General features: G+C 36.5%; 1 long non-coding RNA gene across 1 annotated transcript; it reads left to right on the top strand.

Annotated features, from left to right (window-relative positions):
* The first annotated feature begins 10924 nt into the window (after positions 1 to 10924).
* Positions 10925 to 14023, top strand: LOC114164851. The gene is made up of 4 exons (XR_003599604.1): positions 10925 to 11334; positions 12209 to 12336; positions 13037 to 13387; positions 13747 to 14023. It is a non-coding gene; the product is annotated as an uncharacterized LOC114164851 (long non-coding RNA).
* Positions 14024 to 14270: the final 247 nt, after the last annotated feature.

The following is a 14270-nucleotide window of genomic DNA, read 5'->3' as shown; positions in this document are numbered from 1 at the left end:
GGAATGAAGAAGGATGTTGCACAATTTGTATCCGCTTGCCTAACCTGTCAGAAGGCAGAGGTGGAACATCAGAGACCCGGTGGGATTCTACAGTCGCTGGAAGTACCAGTGTGGAAATGGGACAACATCTCAATGGACTTTGTAACCCATTTGACACGAACTTTTGGAGGGCATGACACCATCTGGGTAATAGTGGATCGATTGACCAAGAGTGCTCACTTCTTGGCGATGAACTTGAGAATGTCAATGGCCAAGTTGGCCCAAGTGTACATTAAAGAGATAGTGAGGCTTCATGGGGTGCCTTCGAGCATAGTTTCTGATAGAGACCCATGATTCACGTCTCTGTTTTGGCAGACGCTACAGGGTGCGATGGGTAGCAAGCTCACCATGAGTTCAGCTTATCACCCTCATACCGATGGCCAGTCTGAGAGGACGATCCAGTCATTAGAGGATTTGTTGAGGACATGCATATTGGATCACTTGGGGGCTTGGGATGAGGTGTTGCCTTTGATTGAGTTTACCTACAACAACAACTTTCATGCGAGCATCGACATGGCACCATACGAGGCTCTTTATGGCAGGAGGTGTAGGACTCCTCTCTGTTGGTATCAGGATGGAGAGGCAGTATTGGTCGGATCCGAATTGTTAGAGCAGACCACTGAGAAAGTGAGGATGGTGAGGAACAGAATGCAGGCTTCCCAGAGTAGACAGAAGGCCTATGCAGACCGTAAGAGGAGACCCTTGGAGTTCGCAGCCGGCGATCATGTGTTCTTGAGGGTGACCCGAACCACTGGTGTGGGAAGGGCTCTCCACTCAAGGAAACTTTCTCCTAAATTCCTTGGCCCGTATCAGATCACGAGGAGGATTGGGCCGGTGGCTTATGAGATAGCTCTACCCCTGCAGTTGGCGAACCTTCATCTGGTGTTTCATGTATCACAACTGAGGAAATATATTTTCAACCTGTCTCATGTACTAGAGGCTGAAGATATACAGATTAGGGAGGACCTAACAGTGGAAGTACCACTCATCGCCCTTGAGGATAACAAGGTTGAAGAACGCCAAGGAAAGGCTGTCACTCTTGTTAAAGTCATCTGGGATCGTAGGACAGGTGACTCGACTTGGGAGTTAGAGGAGGACATGAGAAAATCACATCCACACCTATTTACCCGGTGAGTCTTTATTTTCGAGGTCGAAAATTTTTCTTGTTGGGGAGAATGTAAGGCTCGTTTTCCATTCTGCCCCTTTTTCTTAAGGCTGCCTTAACCATTGGGCCTTAGGGTTGGCCAAGAAAGGGAAAACAGACTTAGTCCGCCCCAAACCCTAACCTAAACTCACTTTTCGTAAAATAGAGATCCCACTTTCTAGAGCTGCTGTCGTTGCCGTTTTCTGCTAGGGTTCCAACGTTCAGAGTCACGCTTAGCTTGGTCTTTGTTCTGCTCATGTAAGTACCTTTAATCCTTACCGCCTCTATCTTGTATAACTTTCACAGTAACAGTGGGAACCATGTAATAACTCGTTTTATCCACTGTTCCAGTTACGAGTCGGGTTCTAGAGCTGCTGTGCTCCTTAGTTCTATGCCGAAAGTCCTATACGAACCCATTTCTAGGTAGGGAAGCTCTAGCTCACTTGCATATTTCGTTTCTGTTATGTTATGAACTGTCATTTTGAAGTTATTGGAGCTGGTATGATGTGGTGATGAGTTGTGAATGTGTTAATATATGTGGGATGGGCTGGCATGGATCACTGTTGCAGGAAAACAGTAGCGAGACTTGCTAATCTCGCCCAAGCGAGCCAGTCTCGCCTAGGCGAGACAAACAGGGACTCGCCCAAACCCTTTTACGCGAGAGGTCGCCCAGGCGACCCGATCTTCTTTTTGAGCGAGCGAGCATCTCGCCCAGACAAGAGGGGTCTCGCCTAAGCGAGATCCCACATTGCTTTCTTGGTGTTTTGAGCCCTCGCCTAGGCGAAGGGGACTCGTCTGAGTGAGAATGTCTCGCCTGAGCGAGACCCTTCAGCTTGAGCGAGGGGTTAGGCGAGACAGTGCTGTGTTTTGGTTGTGTGTTTACTCTCGGATGATTGGAATTGTTTGGGTATGATTGCTATGATGAGATACATGTACATATGTATGGATATATGCTTAATGGAGTGCTATGTATGCGTGACGTGATTCATAAATGGTGAATGATGGGTATTGTGGGAACTTGGCATGTGAAATGAATGAGTGGATTGGAACTAAAGTAACATGGTATTGATATAAGATGAGGCCCTAGACTCATGGGGTGGTGGTGACTAGTGGCATGGATTCAAAATGTGATACGTATGAGGAATTAATCCCAGGGGTTGGTATGAAACTGTAAATATGATTTAATGTTCTCGTATTGCTGATTTATGAATGTTGGTCCGTGTCAGCGTGTAATTCCTTGGGGTCTCTAGGTGAGACTTTCGGGGTTGCGCTTCAGTGGTCGGGACGTAATTCCATGGCCCCTGTTAGTGAGTGCCCATGGTGGTGCCCCATCTGTATAACTAGGTAAGGATTCAAGGTAAGGACTGCATCTTGACACTCTAAGGGGCCAGTTAGTCTCACTCAGAGCGGACTAACTCCTGTGGTGAAAGTAGCAAGAGCCCTGAAATTCATTAAGGGCTAACCTTGTGGTGAAGGAAAATTGATTCATTGAAACACTTGTAACACATAGCTCGGGGGTGAGCAACTCGGGGGTGAGCAGAGGCATCCACCACAAGTGCAAGCGTCCGCTGAATCTGACCAAATTATATGTATCGGATGAGTCGAGTCGTGTCGTAGTGTATTGATTGAAAGTCATAAGATGTTTGGTTGATTGAATGTATGGTATTGTGCATTTATATCTGATTTGATGGATGAAATCTCTTGTACTCTAGCTTACCCTACTTTTATTGTGGTATGTTCTGCTGTGTGGTACTCTCTCTTGCGATGATCATCTACTTGTTGATGTGAGCAGATGCGAGGAATACCCGCGGGCAACAAGGAGATGATGGTTCCGCGGCATAATCTGCATGGGCTAGTTTTAGTTTCTTTAGTGGGCTTCTCTTTAGGGCTAAGGCCCATGTAATCAGATATGTGATCTACTTTCTAAAGGGTCTTAATGATAGTTATAATACTATGAAAGCTCAAATTTTGCTCTTAGATCCTCTTCCTAATATAAACAAAGTTTACTCTCTCATTATGTAACAAGAAAGGCAAAACAATGGTATTGCCAACTTAGGAACAAAAAGTAAAGTCTTCTTTAATGCCACTGAAAGGCATTATAAGCCTTAAGATTAAGGCAATTGGAGAGGTCAAGGAAGAGGTATTGGGTCTCGATCTCAAGGAAGTGGAAGAGGAAGAAATCCCAACTATGGCAAGCAGAGTTCTTATTGCCATAAGATGAACCATACAGTGAAAGAGTGCTACTCAAAACATGGGTATCCACCTTAGTATAAACAAAGGAATGATTACAACAAAAATTCTATGGAAAAAGGGAGCAAATAGAAAAGAGAGCAACAAGTTTGTAATCTCAATATAAAGGAGGATTCTTCTGACAAGCAAACTATGAAAGATGAAGCTATTAAGGGATTCACAACAGATCAAATGTAGAAGTTACTGAAACTCCAAGAGGATTATGAGGATACTAAACATAGCATCAATCAAATGCAGAAACGAACTAATGCCACTGACAGAAACCCACAAGGTAAGAATCTTTGGATTCTTGATACCGGTTAGAATAAAGATTACTTCACTACCTTTTTTAGAATAAAACCTATGAAAATAAAGTTACCTAATGACAATATAGTTACCACAGATTGCTGGGAAAATTCAATTTTCTGATAACCTAATTCTTTTTATTGTCTTGTATGTTCCAAAATTCTCTTTCAATTTAATTTCAGTTCAAACCTTAATTAAGGATTTGAATTGTAATCTGATTTTTTTCCTCTAAGTGTTGTCAGATACAGGACATTATTACATTCAAATGATTGGGCAAGCTAATCTCACTCAAGGTATCTACTACCTTGATAACACTCCTGTCACCAAAATTACTAATTTTTTTCCTAGTACTGTTCTTAATTGTTCTAAGGTTGATGTAGATACTTAACATTATAGGCTTGGGCACCCAGCCCGTAGAGTTACTGAATAAATATGTAAAAATTTTCCTTATATTCAATCTAAAGGTTCTAATGTTTGTGATATATGCCACTTCTTTAAACAACATAAAATACCTTTCCACAAAAGTGATATTGTTTTTGATACTTGCTTTGATCTTGTTCATCTTGATATATGGGGACCCATAGTTATCCCCTCTGTTCATGGTCATAGGTATTTCCTAATTGTGGTAGATGAACACTCTAGACACACATTGATCTTTCTTCTGCACACTAAATCTGAAACTAGAAAACTTGTTCAGAATTTTATAATTCATGTTAAAAATCAATTTGACAAGACCATTAAATGTTTCAGAACTGATAATGGGCCAAAATTTAATTGTGTTGATATATTTAATGCTTATGGGATAAATCATCAAAAAAGTTGTGTAGAAACTCCATAACAGAATTCAGTTGTGGAGTGAAAACACCAATACATTCTCAATGTTACTCATAGTTTGTTGTTTTATTGTAATTTGCCTAAAGCCTATTGGTGTTGTGTTGTCACTCATGCTATTCATATCATTAACAGATTGCCCACTACTATCATAAATAAGAAATGTCCTTATGAAATTTTATATGAAAAACCTCATACTTACCTTAATCTTAAGGTTTTTTGAACTCTATGTTTTGCTAGTACCCTTGAAAATAATAGGACCAGGTTGGAACCTAGAGCTAGAAAATGTGTGTTTTTATGTTTTAAAACAGGTGTTAAAGGTTATGTTCTCCTTAACACTATAAGTAGAGAGATTTTCATATCTAGAAACGTGATCTTTTATGAGAATGTTTTCCCTTACAAAACTTTAAATTAGTGCATTCAAGCAATTGATAATAACGATCATGACTTGGATTTTTTATTGGACGACATTAATAATTGCGTCAATGATGACTATGCCAATAATGATAATAATGATCATCTAAACAACAATGATCAAGGCTCTGAAAGCATAAATCTAAGATGAAGGATTGACCCCAACCAAGGATGGAGGCACATGCTTAAGAAGACTAAGCATGTTTAGAAAGGAAGTTCACTCATCCTTCATCCCTTTCATTTGTGTTTGTTATTTTTGATTCCTAAAGTTGACTTAGTTGAATCAACTTTAGTTGATTTATTGACCTTTGACTAGGTTTGACTTGTTGACTATAGTTGACTTGACTTAAGCCAACATGCTAATCTATGTTTATTTGCTTTGTAGGTTAATTAGGAGTAAGAAAGCAATGCTAGGTGGCGCATGGTGATTGGGGAGCATAAATGATATGGAGGAGAGAGTAAAACAAAGACATAAAGCATAAAGTAAAAGGCATGAAGCAAATGTACCTATGTACCTTTGGTCTCCTTTGTTTTTAGTACACTTTGGCCACTTTTTGGAGACATATGAGACACATTCTTTGTCTCCTTTTGTGCTAGAAGGAAATTAGCCTTGCACACACCATAGTTGGCTCTTTTGTCTCTCATTTTTGTAACCTTATTTGACCTAGTTTCTAGAAGCTAAGGTTAGGTTTTTGTAGAGACATCCTTAGGTATCTTTTATTTGCTTAGAGGCCCCTAAACTCTTCTATATAAGGGGTGCTCCTAGACATGTAAAAGGGTTGAACATTTTGAAGTAAAAACACTCTTGTGTCTCAACCATTTGTGAGAGTTTCCTCCCTTGGGAGTGAATACTTTTAAGCCTTATCTTGCATAGCAAGTGGCGGCACACGTCCACTCATCTTCAAGGTTGCCATGGCTTCTAGCCTAGCCTTATAGTGGCATGCTTCTCACATTTTTACCATTTCTTTCCTATCCATTTTATGTTTTCTTCTTCCTTTAATTGTTCTTGGTTTTTTATGGTTTATGTGCCTTCCATTTCCTTTTTGTTTTGAATCAATCCATCATCTTCTTCTCTTGAGCTTTGTGAAAGGAACCTTCACATCTAGATAGCATGCTATCTTAATGTGCAGTGGGGATTTCACTTAGTTTTCTTATTCAACTCACACCATATTCAATAATCTTAAAAAGAAACAAGATAATCCTTCATCAATCTACAAAGAATAGAAAGACAGAAGAAAACTCCTTTTTACCTAAAGGACTACATAAAAGTGAACAATTCCACAAACCCTAAACAATTCATTCATAATAAATATGTTCATAAGACCAATTATCCCATTATTTTTGTCCTCTTATATAAATATTTGTCTAAAGAACAACTTAATTATACTCTTGCTATAACTGCTTCCTATGAACCTCAAACTTATGTAGAAGCTTCTAAGGATATTAAATGGCCTGATGCTATTAATAAAAAAATAAAGGCTCTAGACACTAGTGCAGATTTTGCTTTTTACCTCGCCTTATATGCCTCGGTTGGCAAGGAACCGAAGCATATAATGGCGTGGTGGCATTTTTGCAATTTCAAGCAACTTTTATGCCTCGGTTAAGCTAAAACTCGAAGCAAAAAAGGGTTATATGCTTCAGTTCAAAAAAATCGGTGCCAAAGGTGGCTCACATGCTTCGGTTGCACAGACTTGAAGCAAAAAACGTGGCTCTTTGGCCTCGGGTGACACTGAACCGGGGCCAAATAGGGCTATATGCCTCGGTTATTAATTGAACCGAGGCCATATAGTGAACTCCAACAAAATGCAAGTGTACAAGGGTCTCGACATCACCACGAACAAGGTCACCGAAGTAGAGTGTGGCGGGTCCCAAATCACTTACTTGACACTGTTGACCCTAGTATAAATTTCACTGCCAGCAACTTCTGTCGCCATGCCACTTCCGCAATCGATTCCATTATGGAAAGGAATGGCTTACCCATCATTGCTGCAAAGAAAACCAGATAAAAAACAAGCACTGTCGTGATGCGCCCAGAAAACGACTTTATGGCCTCGGGTCCCATTGCAACCGAGGCAAAAAAACGACTCTGTGGCCTCGGGTGATAACCGAGGCCAAAAGACCTCCCTTTTGGTGTCACCCCAATATGCCTCGGTTCTAAAACTGAGGCAGAATTACGAAAATAACCAGGGCCAAAAGCCCCAATATGCCTAGTACTTTACTGATCTTCCTAAAGGAAAGAAACCAATAGGGTGTAAATGGATTTTTAAAATTAAATATAACTCTGATGGGACTATTGAAAGACACGAGGCTAGGCTTGTAGCTAAGGGTTATACTCAACTAGAAGGGATTGACTTTATTGACACTTTATCTCCTATTACTAAGGTCACAACTGTGAGACTTCTGTTAGCCATTGCAATGACAAAAAAATGTTATTTACACCAAATAGATGCTGATAATGCCTTCTTACATGGGAACCTTGATAAAGAAGTGTACATGAAACCACCTCCAGATCTTCAAATTCCCAAACCAAGTCAAGTGTGCAGGTTAAACAAATCCCTCTATGGCCTCAAACAAGCTAGCCACCAATGATTTGCTAAATTGTCCTCTTTTGTCATTTCTACTGGTTTTATATAATCCCAATCTGATCACTCTCTTCTTACTAAAGAAAATTTAGATACTTTCACTATTCTCCTTGTCTATGTGGATGATGTGATCTTAGTACGCAATTTCATTACTAAAATTGACAAAATAAAGACTTCCTTACATGAAGCCTTCAAAATTAAAGATTTAGGAAGCTTAAAATACTTCTTCGATTTTGAAGTGGCTAGATCAAGTAAAAGGAATTCACTTGTGACAACGAAAGTATGCTCTGGATATCTTATCTTAGACGGGAATGTTGGAGTGCAAGCCTAGTCAAACACCGATAACGACGCCAAATTTGATAACACTGTCATTGACGCGATCAAATTAATATTGCTTATCTATAACAACTTCAGTTTTGTTTAGAATGTAGTCAACAAAATGGAAAAGGTAAAGTAACCCAAAGTCGTCTCCCATCGAACACGAAATTGATTTTTAACAAATTAGTTGTTATAAAACTATACAAAATGGTTAATCAAATAAAATAAGGAATAAAGAAATAAAATTTGAAAAAGATAAAAAGATAAAAAACAATGATAAAGAAAAATAGATTGATTCCACTACTTTTTCAAAATAGATCCATCATCGGTTATCTAAAGATTATTGCTCAATTAATTATTGTTGTAGATTTTCAAATTAATCAATGTAAATTCTCAATTAATTTGTTGGCGTTCTCACTATTAACCAAAGTAAATTCTCAATCAAAAGCAAGAACTTTGTAGATTAATCATAGTAAATTTAGCTAAAGTATATTCTCAATTAAATATCACTACTTTAATCATGTCCATTCTTTTACCTTTAAAATCATGCAAAAAGCTAAGTAACCAAAGTACATTCTTGATTAATTCTAGTTAAAGTTTTCACCTTTAATCAAAGTACATTCTCAATCATTGGTAGAAACTCATTCAATCACATGAAAATTTCTAAATTTAATCAAAGTACATTCTCTACTAAAATTAAAAACCCTTGAACTCATATGATTGATATGCATATAAATTAAAACATCTCACTAATTAGTTATGATGTAAAAACAATTACTTTCCACGTGATTCAAAGAACAATGAAATTATTTCATTCTAACCTCAAAATCCATAATGAAATTACAATGGAATCAACCCCAAAGTTTAACACTCCATTAAATCAAAATAAAAGAAAAATAGAAGAATGGAGAGAGAAAGAAATTAGCCCCCCCTAAGGGTTTCTAAATTCCAAAGCGCCAAGCTTGTCTTTGTACTTTCCCTTGGTCTCTTTATATAGGTCTTGATTGAACTTGAATCTTATATTTTCTGTTGCTGAAATATTTTATCTTTTGATATAATATTTCAAATAATTATCAGTTTCTAAAATATTTGGAAGATTTCCTTTGTTGATAATTTGAGATATATCAAAGATAATTAATAAAAAATCTTTAATTAATTATTCAGCAACTTAATTTCTGTTCAATTATGCCCCTCTTGTAATCTCCTCCAATTATCTTCTAAATAATCCAATATCTTCAAGATATATTTTTTTGTTGTGGAGATCTAAAAAGATTCAAGAAGATCTTGCCATATTTAACACTACAAGAAAAATGTTTATTATCTACGAAATATGGTTCATACATAATTTCATTTTATCTACGAAAGTAAAATACATTCTACGAAAGTTTCCTAGGTAACGATAAAATAGATTATCTACGACGTTTACGTAGGTAACCATAACATAAACTTTTCATACGAAATATTACCTACGAAATTTAGCATAGAAAATAAATATCATTAAAAAGTATAAAAATGATTTAAAACAATGTTATCTACGAGATAGTTTCGAATGTAATATTATATAATTTATTTATTTTTATTAAAAATATAATGTATTTAAATTATTAAGTTGGGTCTTCAAACAATTCAAGTCGCTCAGTCATTGCCGAGTCATTATTTTCCTTCATTCCACTAGCCCTTGTGTACCCATTTGACAGTTATTCAGTGCTTAATTGTTCATCTTTAGTGTGTTTTCATCTGTTGGGCTTTATTGGGCCATTGTTCCGAATTTGGGTTAATTTTGCATTATTTAGCCCAATTTTCGTTTTTAATTATTTTTAGGTATTTGGGTGAAGCAATTTTGGAGATTGGACATTAATATTTAGTTGAAGACTTGCCACATCATTGCCACATCATTTCCACGTCATTTCCACGTCATTTGAGTGAATGAGCCAACATTAGAGGCCCAGGAGTGGCATTTTTGTAATTCTGAGTGATAGAATGACATTTTTGTAATTCTGAGCGACAGAATGACTTTTTTGTAATTCTGAGTGACAAAATGGCATTTTTGTAATTACTATGGCAAGGGGTGATGGGACCACGAGAATTAGGTCTATTTTCCATGCACCAGCCGCACACTTCATATTCTTTATTTTCTCCAACCTCCATTTTTGATGTTTATAAGCTTTGGAAGGTGACCCATGGTGGCACAAGCTATTTTTTCACGCTTTCCACTGGTTTTTTGACATTTTATGAGTCTTGGACAGTAGCTATTGCTTGTATCCACGTTTTCTACACCTTGGGTAACATTTATATTGAAGCATTTTCGTTTTTGGTGGCTATTTTCGTTATTCTTCTGTTATCCCTTGCTCATTTTCGTTTGCTGCCCATTTTAAGTTTTCAGCATCAATTCGAAGTCATTTGAATGGTTGAATTTAGAATTCTGTTGAAACCTAATTCGGATTCCATGAGGAACTAAGTTTTCACATTGATTCCTTGCCAAAGAATGAAATGAAACCTTGAGATTAATGTTTTGTTCGGTGGGTTTTGTTATTTCTCCGTTGTGGATTTGTGTTTGGATTTTTAATTGAAGAATCCAATATGAATTTGCTTAATTTTCGGAGTGGGAAACTCATTTTTAGTTGAATTTCATGCTTAATGAACATTGACCAAATCCATGAACGCTTGCATTGCTTAATTGCATGATGAATTTGTTGTTAACCTCCGCTTAGTTGTTTAACAACGAGTTCATGAGCTAATAACGAAACCAATTCAGTTTGCAAATTGTGATGGGAGAAATTTCATTTGAAACAAGGAATCACTACTATCTTTGAGGTTGTTTAATTAAAAATTGCAATTACGTTTTGCTGTTGTGTTGAAATTCTGAATTTGCCTGCCAAACCCCCTTGTGTTGTATTGTTGTGTTCATCTGCAAATTAAAGCTTTGAACAAGAACATTGGTCGTTGGAAGACGACTTGGTTCAACTTTCATATACTACATTTTATCTATTTTAATTTGGTGGGGTATAACCTCTATCACTCATCCTCTCACATAGATGCTCTTTCATCTTGTTCATTCCTCTCGCTGTTCAAGTTCATCTGGTTCAAGATTAACTCAAACTGGTTAACCCTACTCACTACTCATGTTCATCCTAACAACTCACCTAACACCTATTCATCTAAGGCCACCCAAAAGTTGTTCATCAAAGGGTCTATTCCTGGACATTCACGACTCTCGACATTCATTATGATGAGGTTCGGTTGAGGAACGAATGTGCGACTGTGCAAACATAAGTTTAGGGCTTTTTTGTGTGACTATGCAAATGACAGCAGCACGACTGAGGTTCGTCCTAGGCTGACACTCACGCTCACCCAACATCGACTGCGATTCATCCCCAACGCTCTCTATCTCGACCCAACTTGCGAGTGTTTGAACGCCATTTGTCGTGAGGAAAGCAAAGATCGAACCCAACTCGCGACTTTGCGAACGAGGTTTGCGAATTGGGTCCAAAGAGAAGAAATTTGGGTTTTTTCCTGGAAATTCATTGGTTTAGGGATTTATATTTTGCATGTTTTTGGACAATTTTAGTCAATCCTCCACTTTTCCAATCTTAATCTTAGCATCTTAGTTTAGATAATGGTGACTTATGCCATGCATTATGGCTGGAAAATGGCTATTTTTGTCTATTAGTTATTTCATTTGCTTAGCTTGACAACAAGTGGAGGAACATAAAAGTCATAGTGAATTCCAAGGTTGTTTCCTCGGTGGTGTTTGTTATACACCGAAGCTTCTGTCAATTAGATTATCATCAGACACTTACTAGGCCTGGGGTAATTGAAGAGTGTTTTGCCTTTATGTGATGTCCTTTATTATGTTAATGATGGCTGGTATTCACTACTTCTTTATAAATCTTATTAATTATTTTGTTACTTCATTGATACTAAAGTTAAAGATTTTGATATGATTTTAATCAAATTACATTTGCAATATGAATATTTTTGCTGTCAATCTATGGTTGAATTTTCAAGAATATGAAATCTTTATACAGCTTGACTATTGATATTACATTTCCCTATGGTGTTTCTCTACACCAAATATTTTTGTCCATATCTCGTTGATAGAGAAGTGTTGGTTTCGAGAGAGAGAACTTGAGGAGTTCCACAAAAAAGAATTTAAAATTGTATGTATGTTTAGTTTAATTAAGTTGGGTAATTTGATAGATGTAACTACCATATGATATCTAACTTACTTCTAGTCAAGCTTGGCCACTCATAAGAAGGCAAAACTTAGTATCGGGGCATTACTTTCCATGAATTCTGATAACATAAGGTTTTACTGATGTTTCTTTGTACCAATGTGTTGCAGGGTGGTATGTTGGGGTCATGATTTCTCATTTCATATTGTTCCCCTTTCAATTAAGTCCTCTACTTTTCTTGGTTATTGTTGTTTCTAAACGTCAGAATCCCAAAGTTTAGACCGCAATGTTTATGATGGTAAATGGCATTCTTAGATTGAACTTGTTCAATAACATCTACTATATCCATAGGATGACTAAATCATCTTTTATTCTTGTTATATGAAAACTTCATGCACTTGTAGCAGTAAGTTCAAATAATTGTAAGTTTCAGTTTAATCAAGGTGAAACATGTTGGATACTTCATGATGCAAATGCAACAATCCTTGGTAATACAATGTGTTTGAAACAAACATCTCTTTGTTCTGACATTTGTATGCTGACAAATTGAACAATGTTTGCTACTTTATCATGTCAGAAATCATGAAAAAGAAAATGCTGAGAGTCTCATTAATTGGTCAAGTTGTATGATTAATCTTGAAGTCCATGTTATTCACTAAATTGCTAATAAGTCATATTAGTTATTGCTCATTTTAGTTTATGAAGTATTTTCTGGTTCTCTATACAAAATTCATATAGATTATCTCTACTGTCACTATTGTTATTACAGATCTCTCCTTTGATACAATTGGTTATGCCTGGCAGATTATCAATTGTGTTCTTACTACAAGTTATTCCTTATGTCTATTTATCCTTTGTTTCATGTCTATATTCTTTAAAGAAACTTATGATCAATTTGATACTAGGATTGATGGTTTTGAGAATGAGAACCTTCATTAGATCAAATTTCAGTTCTATTTAATCCAAGCTTTGATTATCTGTTTTCCTTTTTGTGGCAGCTTACTCTTAGGTGGTTAATGGATGAAGCAAAAAAGTCAACAAAATCTAGATTTCTTAAAGAGGTGTCAATGGTGTTGCTGAACAATTTATTGTCCTTACCTTTTGCCATCATCTTGATTCTCTTTTTTGGAGAGTGGCATTATGTAATACATTCCTGATTGAATGTGTTTCTCTTCTTCATAATTCAATCATCCCTTTTGCCTCCCCACCATTGTTTTCCTCTCGATTTCCAGCGATGTCGTTAAACTACTGATGTTTTGGGTGGTTGCAACCGCCAGTGGACTGCTTGGACTCTCTATCAGCTTCACCTCAATGTGGTTCTTTCATCAAACTGGTCCTACAACTTATAGGTACTTTTGTGGAGTAAAAATTCAGTAATACATTGATGTAGTCTTGCTAAAAGTCATAGGAACATGTTCAATGATTTCTTATGGATAAAATTTGGAGATAGATTCAGTGACTTTTTTCTGAAAGAAACCAATTAACTTTAGTTAATTTTCATGTGTTGAACGATTAATTTCAATCTCTTTTTAAAAAATTATATAAAATAAAGTTAAAAAGTCACTGAGTCTGTTCCCTAAATCTGGGACAAAAAAGGATGCTAAAGATTTCAGTGAATAAACTAACTCTACCATTTTATCAGATTTTACTATTTCAGATGTTTACTTTGATGTGAGTTCGGTCTAATGCGTTTGTGTGTGTTTTACAGTCTTGTTGGCTCCTTGAACAAGATTCCTATCTCTATTGCTGGAATTTTAGTGTTCAAAGTTCCTCTTAGTGTATCAAATTTATTCAGCATTTTGTTTGGTAATTCATTAAGAACCATTTCACTTTTTATTTATTTGGTAATGACTACTTCCTTTTAATCTTACTGAAACAAAAATTGCACTCTATTTTTAGGTCTTTTTGCTGGTGTACTCTTTGCAAGAGCCAATATTGTAAGACTCGAGGAATTTAAATAATTAATTGAATAATTATTTAATAAATTCGGGTAGTAGGAGCTTTGAACATTGATTTAAGGCATTTAATGCGGAAAGCTATGACGTGGAAAAGTACTAGCTCAAGTGGTTGAGAGTACTTAAATGTGTGAGAGGACTTGGGTTTAAGTCCTATATATGTCGTTTGTGTGTTATTTAATTATTATTGTTTTTAATAATATGCTAGAGCATGTTCAGTGATAATATAATCATAAAATTATATTAATCATCATGAAACATGAATTGGTTAAATGGT

The sequence above is a fragment of the Vigna unguiculata genome, chromosome 9 (genome assembly GCF_004118075.2).
Source record: "Vigna unguiculata cultivar IT97K-499-35 chromosome 9, ASM411807v1, whole genome shotgun sequence".
Lineage (NCBI taxonomy): Eukaryota > Viridiplantae > Streptophyta > Magnoliopsida > Fabales > Fabaceae > Vigna > Vigna unguiculata.
The sequence above is the reverse complement of the archived record's forward strand: the minus strand, read 5'-3'. Positions and strand labels throughout refer to the sequence as shown.